The 16,736-nt window shown below is 51.1% G+C and overlaps 1 protein-coding gene across 2 annotated transcripts in view; it reads right to left on the bottom strand.

The window, feature by feature from the left end:
* Window positions 1-16,736, bottom strand: part of LOC122716891 (LIM domain only protein 3-like) — a 77,239-nt gene that overhangs the window by 16,357 nt on the left and 44,146 nt on the right. For both annotated transcript variants that reach the window (XM_043940393.1, XM_043940384.1), the window contains exon 2: window positions 4,974-5,068. The gene's annotated coding sequence lies outside the window, so the exon portion shown is untranslated. The remainder of the gene's footprint in view (window positions 1-4,973; window positions 5,069-16,736) is intronic.

Raw genomic sequence — 16,736 nt, 5'->3', positions numbered from 1 at the left:
CATAAATCACCGCACAGCCCACCCCGACCATTCTCCTACCCCCTCTTATATATACGCTTAGAATAAGCACCCCTTTTCCTGATAGAGGGATGCAGCGTCGAGGTCAACTCCCTTCTCCTTCCATCCTTCTCCGGCCGAAGAAAGGCCGGGCAGAGCGTAGGAGGGACGCGATGCTCTCTGGCGGAAAAAGGAAATTCCACGGAGATGGAGAAGGGAGAGAGAAGAAGAAGAAGAAGAAGAAGAAGAAGCGAAAAGAAAGGAAAAAAGGAAAGGAAGAGAGGGAAGAGAGTGAAGTTAGAAAACGAAGGTTACGGGGGTGGGGGGAGTTGTAGTCGAAGACGGAGTTACTTGGTACGAGAGGGGTTGGTCTCAGATTCTATTAAGATCTCAGTAAGTCTTGTTACACGGAGAGGCCACGCCGCAAATCTCGCAATAAAACAGCCAGCCGGTATATAACGCCGTCTCGAGCGAGTCTCGAGGCTTGGATTCGTTGCTTCGTTTACCGATGCACGGTGGCGTCGCCGAGTTACGTTGCCAAACGGCCGCACCAGGGGGTCCATTCCCCGCGTGGATTCCGCGCGTACACGACCATGGGGAGGAAACGGAAGCCTCGGTTAATCCCGGGAGAAAGCTGTGGCTAACGGCCATCAGAGCCCGGCCCCTCCCTCCGAAAGTACTTTAAATCGCTCGCTCTTTGACTCGAGCAAATCGTTGGGGCAGTTTTGATGGATTTTTTTGCCCAAATGTATAATGACACGAGACCGCGTACGTTATAACGTCTTTTGGTAAAAAGAAAAAAAAAAAAAAAGAAACGTATGAAACTAAAAGAGAAAGAATTTTACGGGGGGGAAGAAAAGAATAATCCGATCGAATCTCTTTACCTGATAAAGGATCTTACTTACCCGTTGCCAAGAATAATCTTGTACAAATAACGCGGTACTGTATAAATGGGACAATAGAAGCTTAAAAGGTAAATATGAAGATCGATGACGCGAGCGCGGCGAGCAGCGACAAGGGGCGGCAAGAATCGTGCGCTCGAGAGGATGGGAGGGGAGGAGGGGTCGGCCTCGGGGCAAGGGTCCGAAATCAATCAAAACATTAATTGAAAGAGCCGAGAAGACAACGGCGCCCGTTCGGCTAAGGCGGTAGCTACGGATGGTCTTGATAATCGAAAGATATCCCCGGCCAATAGCCGGCACGCCCGACCAACGAGGTAGCGAAAGAAAGAGAGAGAGAGAGAGAGAGAGGCAAAGTGGATAGAGAGAAAGAGGCGAAGAAAGGCGAGGAACAGAAAACAGAGGAGATAGACGAAGCGCTTGCTTAAAGAGTCGTCGAGCGAGAGGGACTTTTCTCTTTCTCGTTCGTTTCTGCTCGAGGAAGAGCGAGGAAAGGAGAAGGAGGGGAGGAAAATTCGCGGCGAGAGAGACGGAAGAATCGCGAGGTGATCGGAGGAATCGACAAAGGGGGACAAAATCCTTTTAACCTTCGGTGACGGTGAAACGGGCCGTCTTTGTTCTCGTTTGCTTTAGAGGGAGGGGGGCGCAGAAGAAATTCTTCCGGAGGGAGGAGGGGATATCCCGCGATATCGACGGAGGGAGACGACAGAGGCACGTATACACGTAGGTTATAACGATGGCCCTCCTGGGTACGGAGGAGGGGGCAGAAAAATTGTTTATCGGGGTGGTAAACTCGATCATTCTGGTCAGTTGATTCGATTCGTTCGTAATGTACCGCAACCGCTGCTAATAGTACACGGACAGTTAATGAACGCGATCTCTATTCAATTGTGGACTGGCGTTATTAGTAGAAGCGAGCGTAGCCGCTTTATTAATTAATGAATCGATTTTAGTCGGTGGCCGGTTAATTATTCAACGTCGGTCGGCATCGGTGCAACTGCAAATGGTTCTTTAATGATCAAGGGGACACCGATATTGCGCGTTGCCCGCCTGCTCCTCGTCCTCTCGTTCCATTCTATTCCTACGTCTACGCGCGTACCGTTTCCATCTCACCCGCGTTGATCGGATCCATCGCGCGTTTACGTTTAACCTCCACCCCACCCCACCCCCTCCTACGTACGGGTTTACGTTCGATCGAACCGGAGCGGTGGTGAATCGTGACCGGAAATCGCCATCGCTCGCCGCAACGATCGTTCTCCGCGCACCGATCATCGATCCGCGTTCCCGAAATTCGCGTAATCCCCTCGATCTTCCCTCTTATCGAACCGGCAGATTGGCCGGTTGCCGAACCAAACGAATTAAAGTTTCGGTTAATTATATTCGCGCTCGCGTGCCGTGGCCGTGGTCCGCCCACTCGTGACGAGACCAGGACTCGGAGAGGGGTTGCACGCGAAAAATTTACAACTCGCTCTCTCCTCGATCCAACGATGAAATTCCTCGGCAAAACTGGAGGATTCGTGGATGGATGGATGGAGCGAGGGGGGATATATATATATATATATATATCGAAGGCATGGCGTGAAAAAAAAAAAAATCTTGTAAATGGGATATCGGGAAGGGGCCGACGCCCAGAAGGACGCGGCACTGCCACCTGGCGGAATGCCCAAGGACCCACGGGAAGCTTCAATCGGCGTAAAAGCAACGCCTCTGGATAGGGAAGAAGCGAGGAAGGGAAGGGTGTGTGGGGGAGGGGTTAGAAGTTAACTTAGAAGTTCGCGAGTGAATCGCGTGTTCGCGACGAGGATGGAGAGAACGTGGACGTTCTCGTGTAAGAGAGGGATAAAAGAGAGGGAAAGAGCAAGAGGGAGGGGGTGGGGAAAGGGAGGGAGAAAAGGATGGAGCGTAGGATGGTCAGTCTCGGAGATACACGTTCGACCGGTGCACCCGACTTAAGAGGATTACATTTGATATTTCGATCGGGCAAAGTGGCTTTTTATTGGACATTCGCCTCGGAATTATCGCTGACGCGTGTCGAAAGACATTACGCGTGGCCGGCATTATTAAATTATATCTCAACTGACGGCCCTCCCCTCCCCCTCCCCCCTTCCTATAATTTCCTCGGCAACGCCTCGTGCGATCGAACGAAGATCGAACGTATTCACCTGCTTTCGAAGATCAACATTCATATTTGTTGGACGAGTGAAAAAAGAAGAAAATTAAAAAAGGGACGAAGAAGAGGAGGAGGAGCGATCGTAATTGCAGGATTATTCCTGAGATTCAATTGGAGGCGGCTTATATAAAAAAGATAGGAAAACGTAAAGAAAGATTGTCGGGGATGATGGTTCGTCTCTGGATATAGTAACGTTGTTATACATGGACGCCGTACAGAGGGAGCAACATCGATGCGGCGCGACACCGAGGCTCGGTCGTCACGGTCATACTTCTGCTTTTAGCCGGAGCTAATTAGCTGCACCAATTTGTCGGTGTAAAATAAACGTTTGCCTCGCTCGACCGTTTTCTCCCTCGTTCCAGTTTTCTCTCGATTTATTTGTGAGTCGTGCGCGGATCCAGCCATGCCTTCGAACGAGCCACACCGACACCATACACCCAGACGATCGTCCGCCCCGCGCGGATCGTCCAAACGCCCTCCTCTCTGCCTCCGTCTTCGTCTCAACGAAGGCTCCCGCCTCCCGCCTCCCTCTCGTCTTCCTCTTTCGTCTCTCCGCGGACTTCAAACGAAATAATTAAGTCACTCCGTACGGGAGGGCGACTAACGAGACCGCCGCCGCTAAAACTAAAACTGGCGCCAATTATTGAAATTCAAACGGACAGCCCTCGCGTTTCTCTCGGCCCGGTTGGGACGGGCAACGGACAGCCCCTTAGATATCCGGTCGCGACGAAACGTGGTAAGAGAGAAAAATGAACGGAGGATGATACAGCGGATGGATGAGTTTTGACGAGTTTAAGAGGGGAGCGGGATAAATTAGATCATCGTAAAAATCGTATCAATTTAATCGCAGCGTAGATAAACGTATATGCATGTAACACGGTTAAATTTGATTCAAAGATCAGTTGTTTACAGGATAAATCGTGAATAGTACTTTCATGAATGAATTTTTTTTTTTTTTTTCTCTTTTTGTCTACATAGCAGCTCGCACGAGGGAGATAAACATCGGGCGTGCGGCGTATCAAAGTCAATTAAAGCGAACGACCGATGTCCCATTCGTAATAACGGCGGTATTGTGTTATGAGCGCGATGAAACGTCGAGTTTCGCACGGTAATTCCGAACGTTGATTGAAAAAAATTCCCCGCGCCCCGCTGTAACCGAGCGCCATTTTACCAAAAAATTAACGGGTACACGTGAACGCCAGCATTTGACGGGATGCGGATTAGCTCGCTTCTAAGGAATCGGTATCGCTAACGGCAACCATACGAACGCGTTGCCTTCGTTGCTAATAAGGGACGAAGACATTCGAATCGAGTCACCGACTGAACTTACGTGTCACGATGAAGACGCGAAGAAAAAAAGAAAAAAAAAAATTGCGACCGCGATAACAGATTTATTCGTCGAGTACGAACTATAGCAATATCGGGACAGCGCGTAATTTTCACCTTCCATTTGTCTTCCGACCATTTTTTTTCATTTACCATCTTTCGCGTGCAAAGCGGATTACGCGGAATTTTATAACAATTTTCAAACGACGCGGATTGAGCGGGAACAAGCACGCGCGCGCGCGCGCGCGCACGTTAATCGCACCACTGTGGAAAGGGCAAATGCGGTTTTCACCGGAAGCCCCTGTTAAATTGAACGTGTGATCGCGCTCGAACCAGCCTGGCCGAATGGAACTTGTGAAATTTGAATTACACACCGCATCGCAAATTCCTCTTTCACGTTTTTCGTTTTTATCACTGCAATTAGCGATGATATTTGCGTGTAAAAAGAAAAGAGAGAAAAGAAAAGAAAAGAAAAGACAAAGACAGAGAAAAACACGCCATCCATTCGAAACGTCAAAAAATCATCGTAGAAAGTAAATTGGCAATAATTGATCGGAGTTTCTTTCTTTTCGAAAACTTACCTAACAGAGTTCGAAGCTCGAGCCAGTTTCCACGGATACCTTGTGCCGAGAACGATTCTCCAGATTCCCTCCGTCACGTGACACCACTACACCAGCTGCACAGAACAACGTTCACTGTTTATCATTCGACTCGCCATGGAAAATCGGAACGAGTTTGCGCGTAATTCGTTATAATAATCGAATATATAATAAACGGGTTAACTAACGAGTCGTTTCTATTCTATCTCGAAACGAGTCATCGCGGGTTCTTCGTGAACACCGTGAACGACGAACGATAGAGTCACAAGAGGATACGGCGAGATAGACACGAAACCGCCCGTTCGGCGGCCAGTTGTAAACTACCGAGTACCGCGTGCGACCGCGGCACGCCACCGAAAGTGATAAATCCCCACTTCTTCCACCGTTTACCCCTCTAGCCGCCCCACTCTCGTCCCCGTATCCCCACCACTCGGCGGATTTCCATCCCTGCGTCGCTGCTCTCGCCTTCCCCGCCGGTGACGATCCACCCCACTCCTGTCAGTCACACTCGACCGTCATCGCACCCGTATCCCGAACCCGAGGAACTCGCACAAGCCGAAACCCGTATTTGCACCCGCCATCAAACGCAACCCGCACTCGCTGCCCCACTCCGCGGCCGCCTATCATCGAACCATTTACGCTGCCGCACAGTTTAACTGCTACTCGAGCGAAATTCTCGGGCAGCGAGGAGCGCGGGGGTTCGCGTTTCAAGCCGATTAAGACGATGATCAAAGCGCCAATCGTATCGGTACGGAATATGTTCCCACGAGTCGAGTGCGGATCGGGATGGAGGAATAAAGAGATTTCTAAGCGGAGATGTTTTTTTCTTTTTTCTCTCTTTTTTTTTTTTTTTAAGAGGTCGATTTGACTTGTATATTCCTTGTAAGTTAATTAAATGCGGGAATAACGAAGCACCGACCGATACGGATCGTTGGAATGGCAAAGGGGAAGGACTCGATGGAAACGATTTTCATCGACCGATACGCGGTTTAATAATAACCACGCGGGCATCGGTCGTAGGAACAGAAGTGTCTCTAATTACCGTCCTTTCGAGGATAAATCAACGAAGGAGAGATTTGCTTTGTATCGAGAGATGAAAGCGTGTACGTGCAAATACCATATACACACGTATACACACGTTGCGCGCGGTTGAGTTGGAGGGAGGCAAAGTGTAACAAAGCGACAGAAAGGGAGAGAGAGAGAGAGAAGGCAGTAACGCGGCGGATCGTAACCCGAGTTGAGACATAGCGACGGAGGATTAACCACCGAAGCGGCGTGCTCGCATCGTAGAATTCCACCCCTAAAATCGCCCCTACGAACCCTACCATTCCTCGACGCGAGGCGAACGCAGGGATGGCATCCCTACTATATGTCTGGTTCTCCCGGTGGGAGACGCGTCTACCACCCCTACGAGGCCACACCTCCCATTACAAAAATTACACTGGTCGCTGATTTAGTGTTCTGCGCCGGTTCTTGGGGGGGTATCCGCGGGGCAAAGGAGGCACAGAGGCTCGGGAGCTGCCGTGGCGCGCGCGAGGGTATCTCGATGGGGTGGTAAAGTGGGGACGTAAGTAATGAAAGGGTTGCCGCCGGCTTCGAGAATCACGGAATCATTCGCCAGATTAAATTAGAAAGGCTACGACCTTTTTTTCCACTCCCATACCATCCACACCTATGAGCTACCCAACTGAAAATGGATTAGGCCATGTTTACCACCGCCATCGACGATGGGGTCTCTCTTTTAATTACTGGCTGATTTACGATCGGCCACTGATTAAATCAGGGAAAAAGAATGGATCACGCTCGTTCGCAAAACGATGATATTTCCGTGAACTTGCTCGTTCGACTCGACTCGTCACACGACTTTCCTCCTCCTTTCGTCCTCGATTCGTCGCCTCCTCCCTCCCTCCCCCTTCCCCCTTCTCCTCCCAAGTTTCCCACCCAACCCTCTCCCGATCGGTGCGCGGCTAAATTTAACGTCCGCCAAGTTTCCGGTTCACGGGAAACGCGCCGCTCTATTTTTCGAATCGGGATTTCGACGCGTCGGTTTACAATCCGCGTCCACCCTTTTTTTTTTTTTTTTTTTTTGGCCAACCCTTGCCGCGTATATACGTACGTGCACGTAACACGCACACGGCGGCTACGAGCCTTTTTTTCCCCCCTCTTTCCCTCTCCATTTCTCGCGGAGGACGAAATGAAATTGGGGCGATTGCCAGGTTTCATCTGCAATCAGGAACGAAACTATCTATGTTGAATTTAATTTCGTAGAATGTCGGGGGAGGTCCGGGCTGGTCGGTGCTTTTAACTCGCGGCGGCCAAGCTTGGAAACGGCGCGGCTCGTTTCGTGTCACTTCCGTTGGTTGGAAAACCGACCTTGTGTCGGGAATCGCGCGCAGAAAACACGGCGATGGGAGTGGATTTTTTTAAAAGCCGAACGGAATACACGGAGGAAGGGTGGTGGGAGGAGGGAGGGAGGGAAAATACCCATGGATCGTTTCGGGGAATCCGATTCTCACGTCCATTACGGCGTGGAAATCGTGGCGCGCTGTGATCGGTGTGACGGTGAACCAAAAATTCCGGCTAAGTTAATGGGTCGAACGGATGAATGATCCGTTCGAAGGAATAGGATGTATACCTGTGGAGGAAGCAGGGATGCAATGAGACGTGAGAACGAGAGAGAGAGAAGGAGAGCGAGGAAGGGGAAAGGTTGGAATAGAGAGGAGAAGGGGAAGATGGGAAAGGTACTAATCACTTCTAGGGACTTTAATGGAGGTTTTCTGTACGCCGTCTACTTTGTCCACGACTTATACCACTTCGAACCGGTTGGAAGTAGAGTATTTGGGAGAAAAAGCAGGCGGAGAGTAGCGTTACGTGTATTAAACTAAACGGCACTCGGGTAGGTAGCTAGCTCGCCCGCTATCCAGACCACCGAGTTCTCCTGTCTCCCCCCGAAGAAACGTTCCGTGTCGATGCCGAAATAAATTCCACGGCCGCCACCCGCAACCACCCCCTTGTGCCCGACCCATTCGAGTTTCGCCCCGAACGGATTTATTTAGCGTTCGTTAATTAAGAGAGCCCGCGCCGGTTTCAACTTCTAAATTCGATCGAGCTTTTCTTCGATAAAACCTAAATTTCCCGTAGTCACGCGATACACCCTTCTCGCCCCACCCCAGTAATTGCCAGGATGTTGCGCTGAAACAGGGAACACAATTCAACGTCCGTTCCCGTTAACGAGATCGTAATGATAATTACAAATTTTCGTTCGAAATCGATATTTTTAAAAAGAAAAGAAAAAAGGAAATTCGTCAATTTGCGATCATTGTATATATATATATATAATTTTAACAAATCTAGGAAAAAACGACGATCGCAAAATCAATATCGAACGGAATTGTACAAAATAAGAATCATAAACTTGGAGTTGAATTTTCTAAAAGAGAATAGACCGCGTACGTGGTCGACGTTCGAGGACACCATCTGTCCGATCGAACCGATTTTCACGTGCAACTTCCCCGCCCAGACACGAGAAGCGAATTGGGAAAAATTTGATGGCCAAGTTTTCCCCGCCAACACCATCGCTCCCTGGATATTGATATCCGGACCAAGGCTTTCCCGATGAGCGAGAGGACAAACACGCGCGGAGAGACGTCCCGGAGCCCCGTTTTCAAAGTTCCCACTCGACTCCAAGTGCATCCTCCTGTCTCTGTTCCGCTCAACATCCGCCCGTCCAACACGGGCGAAGGTAGGAAGCGCGCGTGTTCGCGCTCCGCACGCTCTCCGCTCCCGTGGATTTATTATGCATGGACCTGATGTATCGGACATCGGCCGGACAGCTACGTGGAACGGAGTCCGGGATGTGTATGGGTATATGTGTGTGTGTGTTAGTGCCGCTCAAGTGGCGTTGCCCATCAACGAAGGTAGACGTTATTCTCAAGAGTGGACCGAGAAAGGACGAGCGGCCAAGGATAAAAAGAAAGAAGAGAGTAGATGAGAGTAGAGCTACCTCTGCCCTCCTTCGCCCACTTTTCCCTCCAATTCTCTCTCTCTTTCTCTCTCTCTGTCCTGTCCATCTTCGAGCTAACTTCTATTCGTCTCTACCATCTCTTATCCCCGGTGACACGCGAGCCAACGCACGCGAATCAAATATATTTTCATTTCGAGCCAATTGTTCCCGTCCTCGTTTATTATTCGTTCTGATCACTCCCGAACGTCTTGTTCCAAGGTTTCATAAAATAGTTAGACAAGCGTTTTTTCCAGGCCAAACGTCTCTCTCTCTCTCTCTCTCTCTCTCTCTCTCTCTCTCTCTCTCTGCCCGATTACCGTCCGAGAGCACGCGTACCCTCTTGAAAATGCTCACCGTTCCGCATCTCCACGGGAAAATATTTGTGCAGCGAGCGCTCTCGCACCGTTACACGCCTCTCTGGCCATCCAACGCGAGTTCCTACGCGTTCGCCCCGTTGTTGCCCGTTATCCAAACACACGTAGATATCCTCCGCGCGCAACGTCAAATATTTTTCCGAGCGTGAACTCGGCAAACAACAACGGACAGTTTTTCGCCTATTAGGCGATACGATAGCCTCGAATTCTCGAATTCTCCGGATCGACGATCGGGAGAAAACGGGAGACGCGAACTCGGAACGTTTCGCGCGATGCGACACGGATTTTGGAGGGTCGCAGCCACGTCGAGATGGCATCGACGCTCGTGTGGCACAGATACCGAGAGCTTTTCTGGAGGAGCAGGGGTCCATTAGCCGACTCGCCTGTCTTCTGAGTCCATTACAAGATGAGCCACCATCCCCCCGAGCGTCCTACCCTCCGTTTCCAACTTACTCGACGATACGCTACGATCTATACTACAACTGTATAGATACACCGTCCCTCCCTCTCTCCACCGTCTCTCCTTCCCACTCTTCCACCCCTCCTTTCTCTCTCCCCCACCCGCCTACTCTCGACTTCTCGATCCTTCTCCTTCTCCTTCTCCTTCTTCTTTTTCTTCTTCTTCTTCTTCTGTCCGGCCTCTTAATCCTTTTTCTCGCAAATAGGATAGCGACGTAAAAAGGTATCGGCCATTACTTCACAGCGTCGCGTAATTACCGATCTTCTCGATACATCTTCTCGGGAAGATTGCAGCGCAGCACCGGGAACAACCGTTATAAAACCGGCAGACGTATTCGAGACGTTTCGAATCTCGTCGGGATCGTCGATCCTATTTATAAAAGCGCACGTTGCGTGTTCACGATTAATGTCCTTTATTCTGCGAATAACTCAACGCCCAAGGACCGAATGAAAAACGAGCGACATCGTTCGAGCGAAGAATAACGAGATACAGGATACGTTGAATACGTCGACAATACGTACGAGCTGCGATATACATATGCCGGCGTGGCTAATCGTATTTCTGTAATAGAAGAACAAGCCAACGTGTGCGAATGCAAGGGGTGCCCTAAATCACGATGCGTCTAAGGACGGATCAGAGGATTACGTTGGAACGGTGTGCGTGTTTGTATATATACATATATATGTATACACATAGGTACGTGGGAATGTCCATGGTGAAACGAGACGCGCGAGGCCGGCCCGCTCCCTTTTCACGCATTATTCGCCATAAAGTATGTACAAAAGAAAGAGGATCGTGACGCATCGGCCGCCACTCTTTCCCTAGCTGCTCGCGCGCTGCTTCGAGTCTCCGCTCCTTCTCCCTGTCTATTTCTCCTTCCCGGCTTCCACCAGCGTCGCCGCTACTGCGACGCTCCTTGATTTATTCACCCTCTGAATTTTTTACCGTGCCAACCTTTACCTCGCCAGCCTCTGCGGACTTCGTTCGCCCCAAACGAACTCGTACATCCTTCCAGTTTGCTTCTCGGACACGATGTATTACCGGATCTTTCCTTTCGAACCGCCTTCTCCGTCCAGTCTTCTCCGACTACAACCAGCCGCGCACACTTTGGATAATTGAGTCTACGCACGTATGCGCGCTCCCCCCAGAGAGGAACCCCCTCCCTCCCCAAGAATGGAAATACTCGACCGTGATAAAATTCGACCAGTGTTAACTTGGTCGGTTAATACGCAACGCCCTTCGCGAGATTAATCGAGGGAGACTCGTAACGAAAAGAAAAGAAACGAGAGCAACTTTCCACTACATCCGCAATACGATGTTACACGATGATCGGTGTACATCATATGTACATGGTATAAGTATTCCGTCGAGGAGAAATGTGCGTGCGAAAGTCGATGTTCTCGATCGATGATTATCGATCCCCGAAAGCGGTTCGCTTCGAGACCCAGTTTCAGACGGGCGGGGAGAAGCACTCCCCTTCTCCCATTCGCGTAGGCACGCGCCCCATCAGCAGCCTTTATAAGCAATTCTTATAAAGACGCCGTAACGAGCGTCTTTCGTTATCGATAAAACGATTCCCGATAAACGGTTACGGTTTCGCGGGTGGCGAAAGGCGTAACGATAAATCGATGCGGCACGCGTTACACGCGACTCGATTCATCCCACGCGGGGTGGGGGAGGGGGGTGCGGCTGTACCGCGATAAAGGCGCGCACAGCCTGTCAATCAAGATGGTGGCGTGCGACGTCGATGCCGGGAGTGCAATAATTTCAAAAAATGCAATAATAGTGCGCGCGCGACTGGGACCGTAATGGATAAATTGCTGAGAGCCCGCCTGTACATACCGATAATACGAACAGGCAGACAGGCAGGCAGGCAGGCAGGCAGGCAGGCAAGCAGGCAGGCATGTGGGGTGGATGGATATTGCTTAGCGGAGACTGGAGAAACCCCTCTTTCCTATATTATTCTCCCCATCCCCCGCTATATATATATATATATATTTCGTGGAGCGAACGAGCCGAGCAACGCGCAAACGTTCAAGAACCCGGCCGGATGGAGAGAGAGAGAGAGAGAGAGAAAGAGAGAGAGAGAGAGAGAGAGAGATCAGTTTTTCAGAGCGCGCGGATAATTTTCAATAAGGCAGCCGCGGTTAGGCGGCGCGACCTTCGACTTAACTCACCCTCCCCCTCCTCGACACTTACGCACCGAGCTAGATTGAAATCGCGGGATTGCGCGGCGAATCAAGAGCGCGAGGGGGGAGAGAGGAGAGGAGAGGAGAGGAGAGGAGAGGAGAGGGGAGGGGAGAGGGGAGAGGGGAGGGGAGGAAGGCGAGAGGGGAGGGTGAAAGCTAGTTTTCGAACCCGCGCGCGTTCCACGTCCCGTTCCCGTGTTTGTTTCCGCGTTTTTATTTGACTTGGGTTATTTCGTCGCCGAAATACTACTACGCGTTGTTTGCCCTCCGCGCTGGTATTATCCGTTCCCGAAATATTAAGCAACTGTTTGCTAGGAGCGTGGGCCAGATATTCGAAAGTTTCGACGATCGTTACACGATTTTTCCCTCCCTTCCCTACCGGGGAGGGGGTCCCGGCACCCGAGATCGATGCCTCCCCGGACGATGGCTTGTTCCATCGAGCGGGCGCGTTAAAAAAAAAGTCATCGGTTCGCAGGCATCGATACGTCGGATCGCAGGTCGGGTACGAGAGCGGGTCATGAGCGAGATAACCGGCGCCCGCGCCCCATTCATCCACAATAATTGCCTTATTGGCATTAATAAAACGAGGCAGATACCGACGGGTACGGGTATATCGCACGCGTGCTGACGGATGCGTGAGCACTCGACTATGGGGATGGAGGAAGGGAGTCGCGAAGACGAGGGAGAAGGAGAGAGAGAGGGAGCGCAGCTGCAACGCAAAGGTGATTAGAAGGTCTTCTCGCTTTCCTTGCCAATGTCTCCTCGATAAGATAAATGTTCCACGACCGTTTTGAGCCCGATCAACGCGCTGCTTCAATTTTCCCTCCGTAACCGCTCCCTTTACGTTGAAAATTGAATCAATCGCGTTACCCCGCCTCGCACCACCGACCGACCTTGATTGTCTGCGGATTATACACGGGCGTCCCCCCTCCGACCGAGAGGGAAAATTTAGTCATCGGTTGAAAAGACGGGGAGAGAGAGAGAGAGAGAGAGAGAGAGAGAGAGAGAGAGAGAGAGAGAGAGAGAGAGGGCAAAACGGCCAATAATGTTCGGCTCGATAAATCGAGTAAGGTAGCTAGAATTCGAGAATTTAACGCGCGTTTCTCGATCGGATTTCGTGGACGCGACCGTATGCTATTCCCGTAAAATAGACGAATTTCAAAATAGGAGAATTTCGTGAAACGTTACTGAAAATAATCTGTACGAGTTTTGGGTCGATCGAACGGAAAATTTGATCGAGGAAATCGTTTTGGATACGCAGTCGCGCTTACGTTAGGAGGAAATTTTCTCGTCTCGCGCGACAGATCACCCCGTGCGGGAAACAGGCATTCTTAATATACATAAGCGGGAGATCGGTGTTGGCGGCGCAGCCGGGACCGCAACGGACGAAGTAATACAGATAAAAGCACGGAATCATAAATAATCCATCGCGTAACGTTCCGTTACTTACCGCGAGCGAGTACTCGAGCGTGCGGCTCGATCCGTGGTGGCGTTTCCGCGAAAACTTGAAAAATCGGAATACCACCGCATCGGGCAAATGGAAAAGCTCGATGCGAAGGACTCCGAGAGAGGTGGAGAAGGAGGAAGGCGAGGATGAGAGAGGGTGGCGGTGGGAGCCCAGCAGCAGCAGCAGCAGCAGCAGCGTATTTACATCGCGGCTTACCCGTGATTATTTTTGCTTCTGGGAGTTCGCTACCGTCTCGAGTATAAGCTAGAGGCAGATAATAAAAGCCCGGTGGCAAGAGTGGAGGAGGTGAAGGGTCTAAACGGCGCTGAAGAGAAGGGACGTGGAGGGGAGGGAAAGGAGAAAGGGAGCAGCGATATTTCACGGGTTTCGCGTGCGGGCGAACTTTAATAATATTCGTTCCATCAGGTATGGCCGGCCTCATATTAAGTCGGTCCGCGGTGAACGAGGCGCTGCAGGGGCGGCAGGATGTGACGAGAGTGGAGCGCACGGCGGAACGAGAAGAGGAGCGGGAAGAGGAAAGGAGAGGATCGTATAGACGGTTTGGCCGGGGGGTGGCGAGGGCAGAGGCGGCCGGGGGAGCACAGAATGAGACGTGTAATAAAGTGAGTTTTTAATTTCCACCGGTGCCGGTGGTTGGCCCCACGGGTAGGGGTAGAAGGCACGGGTTTGCCCCCATGCCTGGTGCCCCGGCCTCGTGGCCTGTCGACTAGTATTACTAGATAAATCACCCAACAGGCAATAACCTCCCGCCCTGCCCGCCCGTTCTTGCTTGCGAGCCACCTCTGCCCCTGGATCTCTGCCACCGACACGGCCGCCGATACTCGCCGCTCCCCGAAGAACAACCCTTGCAAACGAGACCGCCGATTTTACACCTTCCACCGGAATCGAACGGAACGGGATGATATCCCTAGGGTTTCCACGCTGCGATGCTTCTAATAAGTAACACGGTAACGATATATATACGAGGGGTCGCGTGCAACCCGCGAGAACATTTCGCGGGGAGGACAGGAGAGACGAAGCGCAAAAGTGTCGACGAAAAACGACGTGAAACGAGGATGATCGGCGATGATCGATGATCTTTTCTTTTCTTCTGTTTTCTCTTTTGGTCGAACACGTGGCAGAATCGATATATTTGGGAAAAGACGGCCCGCCCCTCGAAACAACGGAAGCGGAGTAGCGACGAAAATTCGAGCCGCGGTGGATACGTCCCGCATCGTTTCTCGGATTCTTCCCAGATAACCTGAGAAAATACAAGGGGTCCCTTGGGGGAACGGCCGGGTCAACACTCTTAAGTCCGTCCTGCCAACAAATTAATGTCCTCGGATTACAGAAACGGGCCGTTGGGAGAGATTTTCGTCGGGGACCGACGAATACGTTTTTAAAATTTACTTTAAACCTGAATCCTCCCGACCCCTCGTGTATACGTGTCGTCGAGGGTACACGACTGAAAATACACGAACGGGCCGAACGGGACGACAAACACCGAGGGAAAATTTCACGATGAAAAACAACTGGGAATCCTCGGTGTCGATTATTACGAGCGATCGATGGCCAACCGATATTACGTCGGAGCCAACTTACGTCGAGAGACAATTTCCTCGCGACATAAGGGGGGGATACCTTGGTTCGCGCGTGTAATAAGTTCGTTACAATCGCGGCGCTGACATTCATCCCGCGCGTATCGATCGCGCGGCTCTTCGTTTCCTTTAACCGAGCCAAGGCATAAACATACTCTTTACGAGCGAGGGCACGAAAGCGGCGGGGAAAGAGTGCAGCGACGCGAGGAGCAACGAAGAGTCGAATGAAAACAGGCAGATTAGCGGCTTTAATGCGCCACTTCCTGCCTGCGGGAGCCACGACCGTGGAGACGTGGTCTGGCAACTTGACTCTGAACTTGTTCAGAAGCCGGTAACACATCTGGAACGTTTCTTCCGTCGTATCTCCTTCCTTCGTCGTCGCACGATACCGTCTCCCCCTCTCGCTCTCTCCGCTCCGCACCGTCTGTCCCACGGCCCTCTGTCTTCCCTCCGCCACTCTTTCGCCGCCGCTTTTTTTCGTCCTTCGCTCCCCCTTTCTCCATAATCGGTACAACGTCGCGAGCGCTCTCGCGTAATAGGCAAAAAGCCAGAAATTACGTTCGTTCGTCTCGTGTCTGCGATATATGTATCGCCAATGTATATATGTATATATATATATGTATATACATATATACTTGTTCGAACGTCGAAACGGGAGAGAGCGAGAGTTATATTATAAACACAAGCTATCGTATAAATTATGTATACACATAATTTATACGATGCAATTAACGATACGTTAAATTCACGTTGGAAATAACGTTGGAAATTGAGGGGAAAAGGGAGGAAAAGAAAGGAAAGTTATCGCGTTACGTGGAAAGTTACGGTTCGATAAATTATTCAAGCACGCAAGGAGGCACGCGACCAGGAAGAACCGGTGAATAAACGTTTGATCATCGCACGGATTGAAACGACGAGGCCGTGGGCTGGGATGATACGACGAGCGGAGGGGGGACGAGCGGAGGGAACGAACGAGCGGATGGAAGAAAGGAGGAAAGAAAGGCGTCCAATTTTCAGGATATTTTCATCCGAATCCCAGTAGCCGACAATCGTTCATTAACAGATTTTTTCTCGCGACACCACCAGGTTAAATTGCATAGACTCCGTGGGGCATTCAGGGTGTAGACTCGTCGAGGGGGCGCATTTAAATAAAAAGCGGCGGTGGCCCGACCGGTGATATGTCTGTCGTGCTTCGCAGTGTGCTGCCTATGTATCCGGGACGGTGGATATCTCGGGGTGCAGCGGGGTTCCAGGGGCGTCGAGGGGTGTCGAGGGGTCAAATGGTGGGCAGAATGCGCGGTGATTGCTGGAGGGCCGCATAATTGCACCCTTTGTGGTGCAATCAGCGGCGCAACTTGGCCGGCGCCTACGTCTATCGGCTCTCGTTTCTCCCTCTCTCTCTCTCTCTCTCTCCCCCTCTCTTCCCCTTTCCTCATCCCTCTTCGTCGTTCTCCGTTTCCGTCTCATCCTGTCAGCCCCTTCTCGCCGCTCTCTCTCTCTCTCTCTCTCTCTCTCTCTCTCATCCCTGTGATTTCTTTTCTATCTTCGCACATCCCCGCCCAATTTTCGAGGCCTTAACCAACGACCGGGCACACCCCTGATCGTCCCTTAAATTCCTTTCGAGTTACTTACGTCGTTAAATGCGTCTATTTCCGAACGAAGATGGATTTTTCC

This window comes from Apis laboriosa, unplaced genomic scaffold (genome assembly GCF_014066325.1).
Source record: "Apis laboriosa isolate Shangri-la unplaced genomic scaffold, ASM1406632v1 scaffold11_cov152, whole genome shotgun sequence".
NCBI lineage: Eukaryota > Metazoa > Arthropoda > Insecta > Hymenoptera > Apidae > Apis > Apis laboriosa.
The sequence above is the reverse complement of the archived record's forward strand: the minus strand, read 5'-3'. Positions and strand labels throughout refer to the sequence as shown.